General features: G+C 39.0%; 1 protein-coding gene and 1 long non-coding RNA gene across 2 annotated transcripts in view; both read right to left on the bottom strand.

The window, feature by feature from the left end:
* KLHL5 (kelch like family member 5) overlaps window positions 1–9,192 on the bottom strand; it is a 51,562-nt gene extending 42,370 nt beyond the window's left edge. The window contains exons 1-2 of the mRNA XM_033161345.1: window positions 9,018–9,192; window positions 6,004–6,075 (exon numbers count right to left, since the gene is read on the bottom strand). The gene's annotated coding sequence lies outside the window, so the exon portion shown is untranslated. The remainder of the gene's footprint in view (window positions 1–6,003; window positions 6,076–9,017) is intronic.
* A 10,165-nt stretch (window positions 9,193–19,357) lies between these two features.
* LOC117053417 overlaps window positions 19,358–19,945 on the bottom strand; it is a 30,455-nt gene continuing 29,867 nt past the window's right edge. The window contains exon 3 of the long non-coding RNA XR_004427389.1: window positions 19,358–19,440. This is a non-coding gene — a long non-coding RNA (uncharacterized LOC117053417). The remainder of the gene's footprint in view (window positions 19,441–19,945) is intronic.

Raw genomic sequence — 19,945 nt, 5'->3', positions numbered from 1 at the left:
ATGCAACTGTTTCTTCCATTTTTAAATATTAACAAAATTGGCATCTATTTTTCTTAAAGCCATCAACAAATGGATTTCAAACCCTAAAAGCAATTTGTTCTTTTAAAAAACAAGCAAATGACTTTCTAGTTAACAAATCAAAACAGTCAATTGACCCTTCTAAACTGTATGCCACTCTGCTTTAGAAGCATAATTTACTTTCCATCAAATTAAATTTCAAGGCATTGCATGATTTCTTTATTCGTGGGGAGCATGTTATTTTTTTTTTTAAAAAAAAAAGATTTGGAAATTAAGGGGGAAATGAAACAAGGTAGTTTGAATATATCAAGACAGTACTTTACATTATTTCATTCATTCCATTTGTTAACTGACCAAATCAGTCAGTGCATAAGATACAACATAAACTGACAACAGTTTTTCCCCCAGCATGTAAATTCTTTTGTCAAAAGATTTTCTACCAACGTTTAGAGTGGGAGCCAAGTGGTATGAAAGTTTTGTTATGGCTTTAACCTCTGCTGGTGCTATGATGTTTCAAGGGCTTGCATCACATGGATGGAGCCAATCACAAGGGACTTTCCTACACAACAGCCTCCAGCTTGGTTTGGAGAAATGATCAGGTGAGTAGAACCTTTCTAGCTGGCCCCATCCACATTGTACTAGGCCTGGGTCTCTAGGATAAGGTCAAAGAAAACACCTTCCATGTTGCACTGCAACACTGAAAAAAGATTTGAAGCCTATTACTGACTGGATGCAAAAGTGCAGCTACTATGGCATGCATTATTCACTTGGACTGGGGAAGCAACAATCCTTAGAATTACATTTATGCAAATTATATTAAACTTTTATACACCAATAATTGAAATGCAAATTGAAAACTGCTCACCCATTTAAAAAGGCTCCCTTTGAACAACCTCTATGCTTATTCCTTGCTCCCATTTTTATCACTCAGATGCTTGATCTGTTTATCTGCGTACCTAGCTATGCAAAGTTGCACAGAGGTTACACTACAGACACCATAAGAGGCAATCTTCAGAGAAATAATTTGCTCTGAGGCATTTATTCCTAAAACAAAATGGAACTCGATGCCTTAGACAACTATACCAGCATTTTCTACTATTTGGCATTTATTGATTTGAAATATTAATATACCACCTAATAGTAGTAGTATTTATAAATTTATAACTGGTATTATATTTATATTAATTTATATACTGCTTACATGCCAAAATATTTTCAAGTACAAAATCAATTATAAAATCCAAACACAAAATACAACCCCACATTTCAATTCAAATGAAATTACTTCAAAATTCCATCAGAACATTATAGAGACGACCACAATTAAAACTTACTATGAAACAAGGCTGTTGCAAACATAGCAATTAAATCAGTTAAAAAATTTTTTAAAAATGTGATCAGAAAGTTCAAGTACTGGAATGCTTGCCTAAACACGTACCTCTTCAAAATATGAATTATGAAAACGGCAAGGCACCATTAACAGTGAGTACAAAAATCAACATTTAAAAAAAATCAGCAACCAGCAACGGTCAAGGTAAAATGCTGTTTCTGGTGTCAGTGGTGCATTTATCCCCCTAGGAAAAGGGTACTCCAAAGAGGGGGCACCACAACAGAAAAGGCCCTCTCCCTGGTTGCTGTAAGATAAATTGATGCACGAGGAAGGTTTCAGTACATTCTCTTATTGCTAACTGGACAGGTCTTTATCTCAAATAACTTACTCCTTGGGTAGCTAACATGGTGCCCTTCAGATGTTGTGGACTACAACTCCCATCATCCCTGACCAAAAGCCACGCTTCCTGGGACTAATGTGAGCTGTAGTTCACAATACAGCCATACCTTGGAAGTTACCTGGCAACCCTTTGTGCTGAGGTGAGGGCAGCACCCTGACACCTACTTTTCTCCTGTAAACTGGATGGAAATAAGCACTAATACTGTGAATTTATAAATTGTTTAACTTACACACACCAAAACACACACACTACCAGAAGGCAGATGAAATAGAAGTATTTTATGATTCTTCTAAAAGATTTTCTGGCTAAGGCAAGTCTCCTTAAAAAGAATTTCCTGTTGTAGGAAAGCTGACAGAGAACCTCCTCTACAGCTTTAAAACATAATGCATACAACACACATTTGTAATGTGAACTTCCTGAGGAGCATGCACATCTGCCTAAGCATCCTTGCAACTCCAATATAATGTCATAACTTGTGACAGCACATTAATGCAGCAGTCATAAGATCCATCTTAAACATTCATTTACTGACTCAACAAGTTTGAGAATTGGGCCATTAAGTTGTAAAACACTGCTAAATATCACATGCCTATCTCATTAATTCATGAATGACATTAACAGTTGCAAACCAAGGACTGGATCCACATAATCTTGCAACAAGGGAGCTTTGGACTTGGACTTTCTCAGAAAAACTGAGGCCAAAAAGGGGGGGAGAAGGGGGCAGTGCTTTTTGCTTTTTAAAATAGTTTGGCATAATTAGTTCCTTCAGCGATTTCGGCAAAGCATACATTGGGCATTATATCTAAACTTGTTAACTTGCACTTGTCGTGGAAATCAGATTTTGATCTTGGTCTGCATGGCAAGCACAAACCATAGTTTGACAGCTTGGGTGTAATGGTTTGCTACAAGCCAGAAAATAACTCATTCCCTTAAGTACAGTAGAGGAGGAGGGAGTGTACAGGCATGTGGCCTCTTCTAGCGTCATAGTCCAAGCGCCAACCATGGTTCAGCATTATTGCTAGACTGAGCCATAAAGTAGCTCTTTCAATCCTGGCCAAAGAAAGAAAGAGCTCTCCACCAGATTTGCTATTTCATTATTGGAAAAATAGCCTTTATGAGCTTAAAGACAGTTTTATGGATCAAAGAAATCAAAATTCAACACCTTCTTTATCCATTCAGACAACCTTACTAGATGGGCTTGAATGTTGTCATCTCTCAACTTAAGATAGGTAAAGTATGATATTAACCTATTTCACAGGATTATTATTACGAAACAGTGAGGCTTCCTATAGATTCCTAAACATGCACTGCATTGGGCTGTAATTAGTTTAAAACACCTTCTGCATAATAATGGTAATAAATAATATAACATTAGTCTGGAATGTTTTTGTTTTCATTTACAATATGACAAAGAAATGCATGGACAGCTAATAAAAGTTCATTAATATTGAAAAACTACTGTGTAATACAAGGTATCAGAGTGTTTTTGGTTATTAAGTACATGTGAGAAAACAATCTAAAATTTTGATCTACCAGTATATATACAAAACAATTACACATGCACCCTTTTTTCAGAAACTTGGTTTCCATACTAATTCTTAATAGCTCAGCTTTGTCAAGTCCTTTATAATAAATACTCAGGAGATGTACTCTTAATGTGCTTTCTTACTTGCAATTTGGCTGCAATGCAGTTTTTCCTGATTACTGGCATTATCATTCCAACACAAATTTGGGGAAGAAGCTTGACATTACCATCAGAAGAGAGACCCACCACCCAGAAGACATTCTAAGTACTTTAAATGTTTAAGAATTTGTGGCCCCTAATACAGCTATTTCAACATCCACCTTTCCCATGAAGCCTTTGGCACAACCCCATGATCCTAATATCCTACTGTAACTAAGCCTAATGGTTCTTCCAGACAGGGACGTAATATTGCAAATGGGTTATTACTGCAAATATACATACACGCATACATGACATTTAAATATGGCAAATGGATAATTGACAACAGGTGTTTTTTTTAAAACCTATCACAATTTCAATGGAAATAGTTAATTCAGATTAAATAGGGAGAGAATATACAAACTAGCTTTTTCAAACAAAAAACCCCAACCAACAGCTTTCTTTTGTGGAAATATGACACAAATAAGAAAAAACAAAAGTAAGCCCTAGCAGGAAGAGCCAGTGAGCAATCAATGTACACTGTCATTTACAAAATACAGTCCCTCTTTCCATTTCATAACCTGAATTGAATTAGTCCAGTGAATCCATCCACTATGAACTATAAGTGAACGGTGGTATGCAATAATAGTCTTTTGTGGTAGTGCAATCAATAAAGTTGCAACAAACTACACAAGACAGATTGGCTTTTTGATAATATTGTGCGGATGCTGCAAAAAAACCTGCACTCTTCAACAAACACTCATATGGAAGCAACTACATATTCTTTTTCACTGCCTCCATTTCACTCCTCTTCCTTTGCTGTGCCTGCTTTCTACATTATAAATCCCAGAGGAAAAGGGATCCTTTCATACATTTTAACATAACTTGATGACACTATACATATATTATTTTCTAAGCATTTTTAATTTGTTGTTTCTGCATACTAATGATAATGCAATAATGCTATTTCTATGCTCAAATACTATTATCTTCCTTTTTGTTTCTGACAAAATATGCAAAGAGGAAAGCACAGATGGCTGGGAACTGAAAGGGTGAAGTTCACATTTGGTTTGAAAGAACAAGCTGAGTTGTTGGCTGCAGGCTTCTAGTGTTATTATAAATATGAAAAAGATACTCTTGAACTTGACAGAATAACCAAAGGCTTCCTAACCCAACATTAATAGCACACTGTTAAAACAAAATACAACCATGCCCTCCAACTTTGAAAATGTTTGAAGAAACATCTGTCTAATTACCACACAGCACCATTTTCTTCCATAATTGCTGAATCAGGCCAAATAGTCTGTTTGGCCAATGTGCTGAGCGATCAATATAAACTACAACAGGTTTTCTCACTAACTGCATGTAAAGTTCTTCCAGATTAGTTCATTAAGTTCTCTGGGCCTGCTAAGCTATTTAACATTTGCTCCAAAATAAAAAATATTTATGATGGCATATCTTAAACCTTGCATACCACAAGTCTGACCCAGGTAAGATGCTGATCCCAAAAGCATTAAGAAAACAGTAGTGCCATTCAGAATCATGTTAGGAAATCATGACTTGTATTTGCTAACTTCATGGAGTGAGTGCTAATGTTCATGTAGCCAAAACACCACAACCAATGCACAAGCGGGTGGTACCAGCGCAACCACAACATTTGCAGAAGTACAAAAAACACTAGGGACCCCCGCTAGTGGGTTGCATTCAGTGAAGTAATCCCATTTTCATCCCATCCCTCTACTGCCCTACTAAAAATTATGTAATTCTTTATCTCCTTGACATCTGAAGGGAGGGCTTTCCACAGGGAGGGCGCCACTACCGACAGATTCCTGCATTGCAGGAGATTGGACTAGATGATCCTTGTGGTCCCTTCCAACTCTACAATTCTCTGACTCTTTTTCTCTGATGGAAGGACTCCTTCCTCTGGAAAATCATGAACCTCTAGATGTACCAGTAACTTAAAAGTCTGGGAACTTATACAAGACAAGTTCAAATGTGCCCATACACCCCTCATTTTCTGAGATAGTCATACAAGATGTTGGATTCAGATTTAATTGAACTTGGATTATAAAGAACCCATATGAAAAGTTGATCATGATGAAGACCCACTGATTTCAATGAAAAAGTTGAAATAATGCAACAATCCTATATTTATATATTAGGGAATAAGTCTCCCTTGATTAAATTAAAATTATTTTATTTGTGTGGGGTTTTTTAAACCCTCAAAGCAGTTTCCAAAAAGAATAGAACAATAAAATTATCAATGAAAACAGTTTGAAACAGCTATTTTTAAACGAGTCATCCTTCTGAGCATACATGCATAAAATAGGTATTACTGTCTTGCTTTACAAAAACCCACAGGGCATAATTATGCCAAGTTAAGAACTTGGAAATCCCTATTGTTTCAATGAAAGACTTGAAACTCTTTGCTAAGCATGGTTTCTATCCTATGCATGATTCCTCTGAATCCAACCATTACTGAATTGCTATCTAGTGTAAAACACTGTGGACTTCAAGCATGAAATCAACGGGGTTGAAGAATTAAACTTCACTTGATGGGTCCATAATTTGTAACAACATTTTAAAAGTTACCTATATTCTTGTTTAGATGGTATGCAGTTCCATCCTCATCTCCTTCAAGACATTCCAGCCCACCAGATGAATCTTAAGGGAGAAAAAACATTAAAAGATTATTCAGAAACAGTAAAAATACATAATAAATATATGTCAATGTAAACAATGTATAAGGAACACATAAGGCATCGCCAAATTTATAATAAACCTGAACTTTTTTTTTTTTTGCTTTATACTGGCCCTGTAAGGAGCTACATACCAAAATTTGGTTGCTCTTGTGAAATTTTATTTTGGGGCATGACATTTTGAACAGGTTCACAAGAAGCACCAGATGACAAAAAAGACTTGCACTACTTACTCCCCCTTCCCCCTGAAATACTGTACTCTATTTCAAATCAGCTACTTTTATGAAACCACTGTTTGCTGATCCCTCCAGACTGGTTGTGCCATCTCTACAAACCAGGACTGGTTGCCATGTTTTCCTTAATGAAAGTGTAAAGACTGATTTAACACAGGGCACATGTGGTGAGGAGAGTAGAGTAATTTCCTGTGTTCCTATACTAGTTTATACTTTTTTGTCCTTCTAGTCCAGTATTTACGGGCAGCAATCTTCAGGGTCTCTGGCAGAGGTCTTTCCTATCACCTGTCAGCTGACCCTTTCAAATGGAAAATCCCAGGCATTGAACCACGAATCTTCTCTGCATAGGTTCTACTGACCTATGGTTTCCCCCCTATATGTTGCATGGATGGGTGGGGATTGGAGAACCAACTCCTAAACCTTTTTATTTGGAGTTTCTAATTGTGGTGTTTATTCCTCATTTTAGACTCACATGACCCCAAAACTGAACTCTCTTCAAGCTGATTGTTAGGCATTCTAAAAATCTATGTACAGTGGAACCTTGGTTCTCAAACTTAATCCGTTCCGGAAGTCCGTTCAACTCCTGAAACGTTTGAAAATCAAGGCTGACTGGTGCAGGCGCCCACAGCATAACTATATCCGGATGCAAGATCATGTTTAATGGACAAGCTACATATTACTATCTCAATAATATAAAACCAGAAGTCATTTTAGTTTGGACTCTGGAGATTCAAAAAGAACCACACAGAACTGGGAAACAAAACAAAGGAAGAAATAAAATAAAAACACTTTCAGGATGTATAACAGAATTATTGTTTCTAGTAAGAGTTGTGTTTCTGAGAGAAAATATTGCTGGTGGAGGAATACTAATGTAACATCCCAACAACACAACTACTCGCATACATTTGCCATTTCCACACACCCCAAGCAAAGTGTAAAGGGCTCCTGGTTTTAAAAGGGTACAAGAGAAAACATTCCTTGCAGAGTTGTTTTTATTATACAGCAAACCTGCAAGTTGTGCACATTTAACCTGTGCACCTTCAGCTATATGCACATGGTAAGAATTAAAAAAGAAGAAAGGGGCCAGGGTTCCAGGGGAAATTACTTTGGTAATCCCACTCACCACTGAATCCAATGGGTTTTGACTATAAGTGATTTTGGCTTTTGCACTATCACCAGAATGTAACCCCCACAAATTGTAGGCTTACTGTACATGTTTTCTAAACTAGAAGTGTAAAATGACTTTAACTATATGGATATTCTGCTTTTCTTTACTTCATTGTAAAAACCAAATTGCCTGGAAAAGGCAGCTCAAATGCAACAGGACAAGTGTCACTCACACACCCTTCTCCCTGCCTCCCAAGCTCTCACACAGTCTGAATCTGTCTTTCTTAATAGAGCAAAATAAAGCAATGAGGGAAGGAGGCCCATTGAATCTTTGCACAGGTCATGAACCACAGTCCATGGTAATTAATTTTTGATTACTTTTAATGCTGCATTACATTAGCTTCTGCAGATCAGATGACTCATTCACCTGAATGAGAGATGCCCCAGGTTACAAAATATTACACACACTCACAAAGGAACAGAATAAATTGCCAACAAAATATAACTGAGTTTGAATTTGAAAAACGTGGCTCCTATCAATGTCATAAATCTCGACTGAGTCATAAGTAGCCCAGTTCTTTGGGGTACAGACGGTGGTACAAGGGCTCCCATTCCTAGAGAAGTAGGCAACACTTACTACCGGTAAGACTTCCTAAATTCATCAAAACCTTAAATTTACCAGTGCAAGGAGAAGCATTTGGGGGGGAAATATCAGCTTCCTTTCTCCTAAAACAGACTGGGAGTGGGGGGGGGGGTTAAGAGATCCACAAGTTTTTAGTTCAAGACTATTACACCACATGAATGCAACCTTTAGCTCCAAGGTGTTAATTCAAAACGACTGTCTTTTGATAATTCTCTACTCCCAATCAGAAGAAAGGATTGGGAATCTCTAATGGGATTCTATTAGCTTTTGTTCTGCGGCAAATCTAAAAACCCCTTACATCACTTAAAGCGGGCTAGTTTAATAGAATCCTAGAGCAATTAGGGACCCCAAGGGTCATCTAGCCCAACCCCCTACGATGCAAGAATCTCAACTAGAGGACAGACGGTGGAAACCCAACATATGCTTTAAAACCTCCAAGGAAGGAGACCCCATTACTTCCAGAGGAAGTCGAGAGTCCAATCTTCACCTACAACCATGCACAGAAAGGGCAGGTGGGAACGCCTCACCTTTGCCACCCAGTTTGCAGTTAGGTAGAGGGTAGTCCAAAGATGGCAATCCTACACTAACTTTAAGTGGGTCTCTAAGAGCCCTCTGGAGCGACCATAGGGGAAAGGCGCTCTGCACATGTTCATGCGCTCGCTCCTCCTCTGTGGTGACTTCGCGCCAACTCCAGGGTTCGCCTCCCGCATCCGGGGAGGGGAGGCGAAACTTCCGGAGCTTGAACCCATTCGCCCCTGCCTGCCGCGCGCCCTTGAGAAGAAACCGCCGCCGCCAACCGCCTCCCCTGAGAATCCACAGGAAAGCACAGGATGCCAGCCGCCCCCTCAGGACTCTACACGGGAGCGCCGGAGCTGAGGGGAACGGCGCCCTGCCGCGGCTTCCCCGCCCGAGCCCGTTCCTCACCTCGCTGCCGTCCCCCAAGGAGGGAAAGGCGGCTCCGGCCCCGTCCCGCTCGGGGAGAAAAAAGGCAAGTTGAGGCGAAGAGGACGCCCCCTTCCCGGCCCCGACCGCCGGCGGCAACTCCCAGCTTCACAACAAAGCCCCCTCCTCCTCCTCGAGAACGTTGGGCCACGCCCCCCGTGGGCGGGGCGATACCCGCTGTGGCGGTTGAGGAGCTTCGGCGAGGGAGGAGCGTTGGCCACGCCCCCTCCTCGAACCTCGGCTGACCAACCGCCAACTCGCCTCAGTTCCTTCGCCTCCCCGCCCCTTCGCTGCCACATAGAACGTTGCTTTGGCGAAGAAAGCGGGAGTTAAGGAGGCGACCGTTGGCCTCGCGCCGACCACCGCCCGCAGGCGCTCGCGACGGCCGAGCGCAGCGGGCGGGCAAGAAGCGGAGCATTTGCTTCCGCGAGCTCCGAGGAAGAAGAGGCGGCTGAGGCGGGAGATGGGATGGCCCGGAGGGCGGGTTTATGCAAAGCAGGAGCCTGGCCGCTTTATGTCGCCGCCTGAGCGAAGGAGCAGCTAGGGTTATTTTTTGTTTTATTTATTAATTAAATTTGTGCGCCACTGAGCGCCTCCCTGCATTAAAATACAGTACGAAAACACGTCATAGAAACATGGACACAACAAACCAAAAGCCGCACCTACAATCCACTCATTTTACAATCATTTTAACATTTCAAAACTTGACTTCCTCTTTCTGCTGTTCCTTAAATTTATTTTTAATATCTTCTGCTTATCCAAATTAACTTGCTCATTTATTCATCTTTAAATATATACTTATAAAACTGCAGGTTATTACAATAATCCTGCCAACGTTCTTATCTGTTTATAATACATCAGTAGCCTAAATATTCAATAAACAATTTCCATTCCTTTATATAAAAAAAATCTTATCTTGATTTCTTATTCTTCCAGTAAGTTTCACCATTTCTGCATATTCCATGAGTTTTCGTATCCATTCTTCCTTTGCTGGGACTTCTGCTTCTTTCCATTTTTGAGCCAGTAGCATACTTGTTGCTGTAGTTGCATACATGAATAAGCTTCTATACAGTTTCGGTAGTTCTGACCCTATAATTCCCAAAAGGTCATAGAATGTTAATCAGCCAAAGTTAGTTAGTTAGTTAGTTATTATTTAATTATTACATTATTACAGTTACTGTTTTTATTATATTTTTATTTACACCGTTGCTGAAAGGCTCGGCCCCAAGAACCGTTTTCAAAGCCGCTCCTCATCCTGTATCACAATCTCCAATTAATGACAAAGGTGCCCCTGAGCATGTGCAGAACAATCAGCCTTCTCTCTCTGTCTGCCTCAGTACACTTCAGATTGTGGGTCTGAACTTCCTGGTTGAAAGTGGTAAAAAGAAGCATGCAAAAAATCAAAACTGGATCCTCTTCAATACACTTTTTTTTTTTTAAAGAATTCCACCCCTTCTCCATATCAAACCACAGCTAAAATCTACCCCCAAGGGAATGACTCTTACAAATAATTAATAAACTGCCATTTGCTGCTGCCATGGCGAAAATCATGGATCAGACCATTGGGCCTAATAGATCCTGATGGTTTTCAATATGGGATCCTCCCCACAACAGTGTCGAAACACACGCATCATGGAGTCTGGTCAAAAGTAAAATCCAGTAGAATTAAAATTAATTCATCTGAATTTCCATGATCCCCCTCCCCCCCAAAAAGATACCATTCCCCCCTCCCAACCACTATCAAATCCCAGGTAATATTTGTGGCCATACATTTTGTAAACTATGATGTGCCTAGAAGACTAATTTTGTTTACTTCTAATGGACCTATTCATGAAAGTCTAGTATGCTTAGCTTATCATAAGGTTGAAGTAGGATAATAATTTTTCTAAATATAACAAATTACTTCAGCTTTTAAATTACAACATTATGAGAGAGAACATTTGTGGCTATGGCTTTCTGGCACTGACAGCGTCATCAAGTACCAGACATGTGATTTTTATGGTACGTTCTATGTGCATTGACCTTAGATTTGGATAGCGTCCTATGTAAAAATCATGAGGGTCCAGCCAGCCATTGCATCAGAAAACATTGAAAGTGCACCTTTTATAGTTCAGTCCATTGAAACAAATGTGCTTGTAACTTGATGCCTGTTTGGGATTTATCTCTTGTAAAACTCATATGAGTTCCAGAGGATCCCTTTTTTATTTACTATACCCAATCCATGTCCTCTGTAAAATAGTGCAGGCCTCTGTGGAGCCTTTCCAGTCCAGAAATTTAGATCCAAGACCTGAACCTGTGTGTGCGTGTGTTTAATCAAAATTCCATTGTCCAGTCTAATGTGTATCCATCATTTAAAAAAATAACAATAATACAGTACAATGCTTTACAGCACAAAAATAAAAGTTTTGAATCACAGGTCCTGAGCGGTCTTCATTATTTTTATAGGCAGATGCTTCATATCCATAATCTAATTATATTTCATTTCTGTATGAACAGACTGCACCATAAAAATAACTGATCCAGTGCTCCATAGTGCTGCTGTGGCACAGAACAGATTTGAAGCAGACACTTTTGCATGGGTTAGTGTGCATGTGATGTAAATGATCAGATAATTATGTCAAGTATTTGTGTCATTAAATTGTCACAAACTTTGCTGAACGTATCCTTTTGGTTAGAAAATTGGTGCTTTTGAAATGCAAAAATAAATAAATAACCAGGTTGCTAAATAATTTTATTAAGTAAACACATTAACTGGCTCCACTATACTGCTGCTTTTGCTTAAATGGGGATGAAAAGGCCACATTTCTGTGTGGTTCTGAGTTCAATAACATTGCTTCACTTTGACAGTGTATGTTCAATATTTAATTGGTTTTAGAAGAACGGTACTGAAGAGAGCTTTCTGGGTTAATTAAGGCTATTGAGAGTATGTAAGTTAAGTCAAACTTAAATATTCATTAGTTAGAGTAATTTTATAGCAAGTCTTTCCAAAAGGTAAATATTTAATTGGACTGCATTTTTCAGAATGAGGGTCCTTTCTCCCCTGCCCCCACAACCAGCTAATATTTAAAATCTAGGAAATAAGATTGTGTCAACATGATTTAGGTATAGGTAATTGTTGCAAACCGCTTTGACATTTAAAAAAATGAAATTGTTGTATATGAGGATTTTATTTATTTAAAAGCACTTAATAGTTCAAAAATCTCTTTTTTATAAATAAAATAAGAAATATATATGCAATATGTTAACTATTGTCTCTTCCAATTACAGAAGTAAGTAAATGCCTAATATAAAACTCCTGAACCAAATACAGTACAATGGTCCAGAGCCAAGAGTGGCTCTACACATGTAGGGGCTCTTTATTTTGTTGAAATAGGATCCATGTGTACAGATCAAATACTGATGTACATTCAGACATAAGACATCTAAGATTACCTTTATTTGTACTGCAAGGTCAACTCTCTGTATGTGTATCATTCTTAGCAACATGCATTTCGATCAGTGCCATAGGCTGCCATTAAATGATGTGTGTGATAAGTGTACAGACAACTCTGCCCGCAGTCATAGCTTTTTTTTTTTTATAAGATTTTATTATTTTCAATTATAACAAAAGAAAAACATAACATAAACATCAACATTAACACCATAAAAACAAACTACATAAACACAATCAAACAATAACAATAAAGAGAAAAAAGAAAATTATACAAACCTTAAACTAACACTAATCTTCATACTTTCCTTGTTTCTATCTTCTCTATTTGGGGGCTTCCCCCATTCCCTCCACTGTCTTCAAGATCATATATATCTTCTAGGTAGCTTTATATCTTGTTCAATTAACATTTGCCCAAATTTTTAATATTCTTAACTTTACTTAATCAAACACCTAATTAACTATAAATCTTATCCTAGCATCATATCTTAATACCTAATTAACTATAAATCTTATCCTAGCATCATATCTTAACATACTTTTAGCAAATAAATCATTCGCACAAAAAATTTCCTCTTAACGGTATTGTCTAATATAAACCTACTAAAGCCGATTCTATTTAATTCTGCTCAGATATTCAATTTAACTGATTTAACTAAATAGTCTTTAAATTTTTTCCAATCCTGTGACACCTTCTCCTCCCTCTGGTCCCGGATTCTGGCGGTCAGTTCTGCGAGTTCCATATACTCCATCATCTTCATCTGCCATTCTTCCACCGTTGGTATCTCTTCACCTTTCCATGTTCTTGCCAATAAGGTTCTAGCTGCTGTTGTGGCATACATAAAAAACACTCTATCCTGACTGGGTATCTCTTCATTGGTTATGCTCAGAAGAAATGCCTCTGGTTTCTTACAAAAGGTAACTTTCATTACCTTCTTAAGCTCGTTATAAATCTTATCCCAGAAAGCATTTACCGCTGGGCACAACCACCACATATGAAAAAAGGTACCTTTCGCATGTTTACATTTCCAACATACATCTGACATTTTGGTATTCATCTTAGCTATCTTAACTGGTGTCAAATACCATCTATAAACCATTTTCATTATGTTTTCTCTTAAACTATGACAAGCAGTAAATTTGATACCTTTCTGCCACAATCTCTCCCAGTCATCCATCATAATATTATGTCCTACATCTTTCGCCCAATCTATCATTGGCGATTTAACCAACTCGTCTTTCGTATGCCACTCTAGCAAAAGATTGTACATTTTGGAAAGGTTCTTAAAGTTCGATTCTATCAGTTCTGTTTCCAGTTTTGATTTTTCTACTTGAAAACCAACTTTTTTATCCATTTTAAATGTTTCATACACCTGGTGATATTGCAGCCAATCGGGGACGCAGTCATAGCTTTTTAATGTAAATGTTACCGAGAGAACAAAGAGTCTTATTCTTCCTGTCTTCTGGCATAAACTTTTGTTGACTATAGAGTCCACTTTGCCAGATGAGGAAGTCCACCAATGCTCTCCCCATAATAAATTTCTTAAGTCTTTAAGGAACCACAAGACAACAACACTTTGTTCTTTTTGCTGCAACACACACCATGGCTACCAGTCTGGAAATAACTGAGATAATGTATGATGGATTCTTAGCACTTTACTTAAAGTACAATATGTATTTATTTGTTTGATGGTTTTGTAGGTGGATTTGAAAGCGGCTGGTCATGTTAGAAACTGCTGGGTTTTAAGGATATGTGACTTTCCAGGCTACGTAGAAATTTGATTTAGAATAATCTCAAAGTAGTTTCATGTTGCAATATTGTTGATTGATGCACCAGTGGTTATTCTTGTAGGTTCTTGGTTGACGTACATTATGTAAGCTATGAAATGTGATTTTGTGTGTTTTTTATTATATTTTTTCTTTGCAAGCATCTATTTCTGGGTTGTTGCCTTTGGTTATGATGGCTCACAGCAATCTGCCTGCATACAGAGAATAAATGTACTACACTGAATATATCACATTGTACAAATATTTAAACATAATAACTGGCAATGAAAGCATTTTTCAAAGCCCATTTTAAGCCCCTCTGGATTTTATTTTTGTACTAATTTAATTCTGAATACAATATTTGGATACATTTATCTAAATCCTTGTCTCTGTGTAGACTATTCCTAGGATATTTTTCAGTCCCAGTTATATGTTTGAGCATTGCTACATGGCTTTTAATGGAGCTGTCATATACCATAATTGGCAAATGTTTACCTTTTTGAAATCATCTGCAGCTCAATAAATGAAAACACACATTTCTATTATCAAGACAATGTAAGAAGCTTTTAAAGAAGTTGAATGTAAGATAACTAGCAATTAAAGTTATTTGAGCTGACACAAGGCCTTGAATCTGTGGGATTGGGGTGCTTCCAAATGGGGGTTTATTTTTGGAGTGTACACAACACCATGGCTATAAAAATGCCAGCCTGTGCTTTCCTCCCCACTTAAATATAATTTTATTCGTACCGTGGAAAATCCAGCAAGTAAAAGTAGCCCATTATACTTCTGCAGTCACCACTGATGTGGCTACTCATTAATGCATTTAAAATAATAATAATAATAGGTGAGTACTTTCTCACATGTGTGATGAGGTTTTAGTGACCTTATCTGCCACAACCTACTTCTGTTTCTTCCTTCTCTGAGTACAACCTATTTTGTTTCTAGAAGCCCGCAAAGCCAAGTGAAATGCCTATTTTCACGGATTGCTGCATGCTGAAGGGGCACCTGAACAACCTGGTTCATAGGAGCTATGACCAAACTTGGCCCTCCAGCTGTTTTGGGACTGCAGTTCCCATCATCCCTGACCACTGGTGCTGTTAGCTAGGGGTGATGGGAGTTGTAGTCAGGGGCGTAGCGAGGGGGGGCCGCCCCAGGTTCCATAATGGAGGGGGTGACAAATTATCAAGGAACATTTTTTTTTCGAATTTTTTATTTATTTATTTATTTTAATGTCTGCTCCGAAGGTCTTATCTTACTATACTAGGGATTATATAGCTATACTGTATATGAAATTTCATGCATATTGGTTAATATCTTGACCCTCTTCCACCAAAATAGCTGTTCACTTGGCTGTTTTCCTATGTCATGAAGGCTGGAATTTCAGTTCAGAGAACACTTACTGTTCCCAACCCTAACCCTGTGGAAAGCCATCTAATTAGACTTTAATTTGATTTTGAGATGTTTTTAGGAGGTAATTAATTATTGTTTGATTTTATACCAATGTTATGTATCTGATGTTAGCCACCCTGAGCCCGACTTTGGCCAGGGAGGGTGGGATATAAATAAAAGTTTATTATTATTATTACTTGTTATTATTCCTTTGTAAGAAAATATGAAATAATGTAAAACAATTTTTGCGGGGGGGGGGGAATCAATTGGGGGGTTGACAAGAAATTTTCCGCACCGGGTACCACCTGACCTTCCCATGCCTGGGGGGGGGGGGTTGACACAATTTTTTTTGCCCCCAGGTACCAATTTACCTTGCTACGCCCCTGGTTGTAGTCCTAAAACAGCTCGAGGGCCGAGTTTGGGGATGCCTGCCTTATTCAAATGTCAACAAAATTTGAGTACAGTGATACCTCAGGTTACATATGCTTCAGGTTACATACGCTTCAGGTTACATACTCCGCTAAACCAGAAATAATGCTTCATGTTAAGAACTTTGCTTCAGGATAAGTGCTTGTGCACTTCTGGTGGAAATCTGTCCACACACGTGTAAAGAAATACCACGTGTCCAGAAGCAGAAAAGGGTAACAAAGGATGAAGCAAGAGTGAGTGAGGAGAGGGACAAAAAACACAGTCCAGATTTATTCTGTCTAGCTCCAAACTGTTGTGGATGGCAAGTGACTGAATAGCAATGAATATCCATGTCTGAAAGAATGAAATGTGTGGAATCTAAGATGCCAAACAAGGTACAAACAATGCATTCTCAATATAAAGTCCCACCTTTATATTGTGATTCAGCCTATATATGAGGATCCTATAACGTAGCAAGAATCAGGCTAATGCCCAACCACCCACCCCCGTCCCGGGTGCAGGAAGATCTGATGTAGGGCACAGTATTTCAGCTCTTGGGGTGTTTAAGGGGTCTACTTCCACCTCTGTTCAACCTGAATATTTGTAAGTAAACTGAAAGCACCTTAAGTGATTTCTCAATCCAAAGAAAACCAAACCTAGGTAAGTGCTGTGTGCCCCTAGACTGCCTTAGTGCTCTTGGTTTTGGGGGAAGTGTAATAATGCACTGAGAGACTGACTTTCCTTTTGCGTTTACATTTTGTTTTTCTTTTAATGTTCTCAGATTATTAATGATCAGAATGAATTTATCCTCTTTGGTGCATTTATGGTTGTAATGCTCTCTTCATTTGCTGCGTTTTATGGGATATCAATTATTTTTTAACTTACTGCTATCACGGGGGAAAGTGCGAGCAGGGAAAAATAACTTTCTCCTATATGACTGATTCATGGATGCCAGCACAGATGGCATATTGCAACGGTAAGGATGCAAGTTGGAGTGGCAGAGTTGTTAAAGGATATATTTCTTTTCTTTTTTATGAGGATTTATAACCATATATGTTAATGGGAGCTGCATGCATATTTTCCTATTTATGGAGCTGGCAGTAGTCTGCTAGAAATAAAGATGAGCAGCTGCATTGAATCAGATAAAATAAACATTTCGTTTTTAGAGTAAAGGTCTTTTGCCTTTTGCATTAGAAAGTGTGTATCTACTAGGAATATGAAGTGGCTTCATAGGAACCCTGAACCAGATTTGGGGTATCTCATTTTGGACCCTGTCCATGCTGAGCTGGAATTTCTACAAGGCACTTCAAGCAGGGGGGCCAACTTGAATAAAATAGGGAAGGGGTCAAGTAACCCTGCCCCACATAATCACATGACAATGAATGGCAATGCCCATCAACTTTGCAGGGGCCCACCCCCCTTAATATTTTATTGGTAGCAGCCCTTGGTTCCTAGGAGTTGGCTCCAAGGCCTCCAAGTGAAGCTTTGGATTCCCCGAAAGTCTCGTGGTGCTCTTGTCAACTCGGATGGAATAAAAAAGCACTGCAGACATTTGGGTGTAAGTGTGCAAAAAACCCAAAACCAAACTGTTAACTTGGCTGGAAGAAAAACGCCAGACCTTTCCGTGCGTGTGTGCCAAAAGGAAAAGCAAGCTTGCTGGAAATGCCATTGGTCAATGGGAAAAGGTGGCAAAAGGGAGAGGGATTGCCTTTTTGTGTGACTGGCAGGTATTTTAGTCAGAAGGCAAGTCCTGGAAAAAATGCAGTGGGAGACAAAGAGTTAAAGCCTTATCCTCTTACGTTGCTGGGGCCCATAAAAAAGCCACTAATGACATTGCTAATTGCAGATGCACCCTAACATAGGAGCCAACTCCTAGGGCCTAAGGTCCCTTTGGCCCCCAATAAAATATTTTAGGCACGCATCCCCCTTCCCAATGATGGGCGTGGTCATTCAAAGGGTGTGCATGTGTCGTGCCTTGTGATTATAGGGGCGGAGCTTACCTGGGCCCCCCAATATTTTATTCAAGTTGGCAGCCCTGCACCCTAAATGGTATGCATTTATCTTGACACTATTTGTCAGTAGGAGCCAGGGATATTAGTGCCTATGAACATTCTGGAAATGGGGATACTTCTATATAGTTTTGTCTGATTATGTTGATCTGGAACTATAAGTTTGTTGCAATGGAAAATATTTGGGAAATTAAACAGGACAACATGTCTTCATCATTGATAACAAATATAAGAAAGCCTCCCTAAAGGTACAACTGTATCCACGATTAGGATCTCCTGCATATGAAAGAATAATAGGGTGTAGGAGTCCAAAATCAGAGCAGGACTGTGACACCTGGAGAGGAGGGGATAACCATGATAGGGGTAGGCACTTGGAGGAGTAGCATGCCATTTTTTCAGTTAAAATTGCTTTCAGCTATCAGCATAATGCCTGTATTCCCCACCCCCATTAGCAGTTGGGGTGAGTCGGTGCAGGAGGAAAGGTTACTACACATGCAGTACAGCAGTCCTGATCCGTGGCCCACGGATCTGTGGCTTTTAAAAACAAAAAAAATAACTCATGGGGGATCCTAATCATGGATCTCCTGTGTTACATTTAGTCTGTCCCTCAGTTGTACTAGGGCAATGCCAGGAAGTGTAAGCAAATTGGGGGAGGGGGCCTTTGAGGCAGTTCCAGGAAGCTGAAGCTATGGGAAAGGGAATGTAAAACTTGGTGGATAATATTTATGTGTCTTGGAACATATAAAAGCTACCGCAGTGTGGAAAGAGTTCAGATTATATATAATTTTTCATTTTATAGCAGCATTATTACCGGAGACAGGTTTATATTTGGTAGCAGCTGTTCTCCAAAATGTCACATTGACTGAATGCTGGAGCCAATGCAGAGTTTTGAAACCTAAAGGGAATAATCTTCTTTATGTGTCCAGATAGGAATTTCACAATGTAGTAATAAGTGATTTATTTATTGTCCAATCAATAAAAATGTGAGATGTGAAGGGGAATTCTATAAGCCACACTATATTCATAGTGAACGAAAGGTTCTATGCTCATCCCAAACTTGAGGAGAAAAGCAGTTTTGTTTCAACGAGTCAGTGATTAGGGAACATCTTTGTACCTATAGAGATTTGAATTTACTATGTTTCCCTTATGACCATTCGTTCAACTAGCGCTGGGCCAAAATCTGTCTGCAGTTTATCAAAAGTTGTCTTCCTCTGAGACAGAGGCTTCCATTTTTATGCTTCCATTTTTATACCTCGTTCCAAGGACAAATGAGAATTTCTTTAGAAAATTGTAAATGAGGGTTTTGAGCTTACCTTACCATTGTGAAGTGGCCAGAAGAGGTGAATTCATGTTACTTTCCAGTAAACACTTCTCCAGCACTCTGCAGCCTATCTGGTTGCCCCTGTATCTTGGAGGAAAACGGAGGGAGACTGTGGGAGAACCAAATCAGATAGCCTGGAAATGTGTGGCAAGGGGTTCATGATTATTTGAGCCATGCAAACATATGGGACTATCAGGGTAGTCACTAATGTTGCTAATATAGTGATAGAGAGCTCAACAAAAGTAAGTGATGGGAAGAGTAGAGAGTTCCCAAGGGGCCCCCAAAAGTGTTCTTGTTATTAGAGGATTCCATGGGATCACATGTTTGGAGAATAAGAAGGAATTTGGTGGAAGCAGAACACAGCCTTATTCCTGCAAGGCTGAGCAATTCTGATAACTGTGCCCTTAAAGTTGTTCCATCTCAACAGATGGGGATGACAACACATATTGAGATGATGGAACAATTGCAAGTGCGCAGCCCAACTTTGTCAGAATATGGCTTAGAGACAAACAATGAATAAGGAACAGAAATATGTTTCTGGAGAAATTGCCACTCTGGGCTCCTTTGGAACGAAGAGCAGAATTAA

This window comes from Lacerta agilis, chromosome 9, assembly GCF_009819535.1.
Source record: "Lacerta agilis isolate rLacAgi1 chromosome 9, rLacAgi1.pri, whole genome shotgun sequence".
Lineage (NCBI taxonomy): Eukaryota > Metazoa > Chordata > Lepidosauria > Squamata > Lacertidae > Lacerta > Lacerta agilis.
The sequence above is the reverse complement of the archived record's forward strand: the minus strand, read 5'-3'. Positions and strand labels throughout refer to the sequence as shown.